Source organism: Nicotiana attenuata, chromosome 4 (assembly GCF_001879085.1).
Source record: "Nicotiana attenuata strain UT chromosome 4, NIATTr2, whole genome shotgun sequence".
In the NCBI taxonomy this organism is placed as follows: Eukaryota; Viridiplantae; Streptophyta; class Magnoliopsida; order Solanales; family Solanaceae; genus Nicotiana; species Nicotiana attenuata.
In genome coordinates this window covers 6,256,118-6,259,361 of record NC_031992.1, presented here as the reverse complement: position 1 = coordinate 6,259,361, position 3,244 = coordinate 6,256,118, and positions in this window count along the sequence as shown.

Sequence of the window (3,244 nt, the reverse complement as noted above, 5' to 3'; positions counted from 1 at the left end):
CATAAAAAGCTTTTACATTGATTGCTCCTCATTTTATCTCGTGCAGCCCGTTGCCCAACTTCCTTAGTGTTACCAGAGGACAGATGTTAAGGCTGGAACCCCCGTCGACCAGGATCCTAGTGATGAAATAGTCCTCACATTTCACGGTGATATGCAGGGCTCTGTTGTGACCCAGCCCTTCAGGTGGCAGCTCGTCCTCATAGAAGGTGATTTTGTGGCTCTCTAATACCTGTCCCACCATATTGGCCATTTCCCCGCCAGTGATGTTGCTTGGCACGTAGGCTTCACTTAGCACCTTTAGCAGATCATTTTTGTGTGCCTTGGAATTCTGCAGTAGTGAGAGGATGGATGTCTGCGCTGGTGTTTTATTCAGCTGGTCNAGAAAAATGCAGAGGGAGACGGTGTTTAGTCTCGGAAGGCAGAATGGTAGCCTTATGCAATGCAAAAAAATACAGAGGGAGACTCGGAAGGCAGAATGGTAGCCTTATGCAATGCAGAAAAATGCAGAGAGAGATAATGTTTAATCTCGGAAGGCAGAATGGTAGGCTTATGCAATGCAGAAAAATGCAGAGGGAGACATCGTTTAGTCTCCGAAGGCAGAATGGTAGCCTTATGCAAGAAATAAAAGGGCAAATGGTGATAGGGCTTTCTTAGCTGATAGCAGGTTGCGGTATCGTGACTGCTGGGGACATTGTTGTGTGTGGATAGCAAATGTTAGTAAGTGCGACAGTTCTGAGAGTTGTATTCCTGAACAATGTTCGTCTCGTGAGTGTATAGTATGTCAGATGCTTTCACAATCCAAGTGCCTGCACCCAAAGAAAATTGTGAGTTTTGTAGAGGGGGAGGTTAGTTCGTATCCCCGCGGGCTTTGCTTGACTTGTTCGGTTTTGATCTGGTGGTACTGTACGTATCATCGGGGTAGCGTTGCTAAACAAAGCAGTTTCAATAATAGACATGCACGATTTTGTAAAGTATGACATAAATGCATAATTAAAAGTAGTTTTTAGATGAACCGCCGACTGTGACGCAATTCAGGACATTGCAACCTCTCCTGCTACGGAATTTTGAGGGTCCTCCTCAAAATTCTGCCCCAGTTTGATGGGTTGATGCTTCTGACTGCTGCTCGTGCGACGATCGGCTGAAATTACTTCGGAATTTTGAGGATCCTCCTCAAAATTCTGCCCTTGTTTCCAATTTTGGGGGAAATGAAAATTTTATTTAATTGTGACCGAACCCATAAGGCTACCTACGTATCCCCTCTTAAACGGGAATCAGGTCAGGCGTAGTTCAATTACATCATATAGGAAAGCATATAAATTACACGTAGTAGCGCTTGACTGCATCTGAATTAATCGACTTTGGCCAAACTTCAAGTATGAGGGCCCCTCCTGTTAGAACCCGGTGAACCATGTATGGCCCTTGCCAGTTGGGCGAGAACTTCCCTTTGGCTTCGTCTTGATGCGAAAAAATTATCTTTAACACCAACTGCCCCGGTGTGAACTTTCTCGGCTTGATTTTCTTGTTGAAGGCTCTGGACATTCTGTTCTGATAAAGCTGACCATGACACACTGCGTTCATTCTTTTCCCATCTATAAGAGCTAGCTGCTCGTAACGACTTTTTACCCATTCTGCATCGTCGAGCTCGACCTCTTGTATGATCCTTAAGGAAGGAATTTCCACTTCGGCGGGAATGACGGCTTCTGTACCATAAACCAGCATATAAGGTGTTGCCCCAGTCGATGTGCGAACCGTGGTGCGATACCCCAATAGAGCAAATGATAACTTCTCGTGCCACTGTTTGTGCTTTTCTATCATTTTCCTTAATATCTTCTTGATATTCTTGTTGGCGGCTTCCACAGCTCCATTCATCTGCGGCCTGTAGGCTGTGGAATTCTTGTGTTTGATCCTGAAGGTTTCACACATAGCTTTCATTAAGTCACTGTTGAGGTTGGAGCCATTATCAGTGATGATCGACTCTGGGATACCGAATCGACAAACAATACGGTCGCGGATGAAGTCTGCCACGACCTTCTTAGTCACTTCCCTGTAGGATGCTGCTTCGACCCACTTGGTGAAATAATCGATGGCTACTAGGATAAAACTGTGTCCGTTTGAAGCAATGGGCTCAATTGGACCAATAACATCCATTCCCCAGGCGGCGAATGGCCAAGGCGAGCTTGTTGTATTGAGCTCATTTGGCGGCACCTTTATCATGTCGGCATGAATCTGACAGCGATGGCATTTCCGGACGTACTGGATGCAATCTGTCTCCATAGTAATCCAAAAGTAACCATCCCGGAGTATCTTCTTTGCTAAAACAAAACCATTCATATATGGACCACAAGTCCCAACATGAATCTCCTCTAGCAGCCTGGATGCTTCCTTTGCGTCGACACACCTTAATAATCCCAAATTAGGAGTCCTCCTATACAGGATTCCTCCGCTGTGAAAGAAATTGTTAGACAACCTCCGCAGCGTGCGCTTCTGGGTATGATTGGCAAGCTCCGGGTAATCTCCTTTCGCCAAATATTCCTTGATATCATGGAACCAAGGTTTTCCGTTTGCTTCCTCTTTAACATGGGCAGAGTAAGATGGCTGATTATGAATTTTCACCGGTATCGGATCAATGAAATTCTTATCGGGATGCTGTATCATGGATGACAGGGTAGCCAATGCATCAGCGAATTCATTCTGGATTCTGGGAACATGTCGGAATTCTGTCTTTGTGAACCTCTTCCTCAACTCCTGTACATGATGCAGATATGGGAGTATCTTAGAGTTCTTGGTTGCCCATTCCTCTCGTACCTGATGTATGAGTAAATCTGAATCTCCCATTATTAGCAACTCTTGAATGTTCATGTCAATGGCCATCTTGAGCCCTAAGATGCAGGCTTCGTACTCGGCCATATTGTTAGTGCAGGGAACCTGAGCTTGGCGGACACTGGATAATGCTGACAGGTTTCTGATACCAAGACTGCTCCTATACCGACTCCTTTGAAATTCGCTGCTCCATCGAAAAACATTCTCCATCTATCATAGGATTCTGCAATATCTTCTCCTACGAATGATACTTCTTCATCAGGAAAATACGTTTTCAGAGGTTCGTATTCTCCATCCACGGGATTCTCAGCGAGGTGATCTGCCAGGGCCTATCCCTTGACCGCTTTCTGAGTTACGTAGACAATGTCGAACTCACTCAACAGGATTTGCCACTTGGCTAGCTTGCCAGTGGGCATGGGCTTCT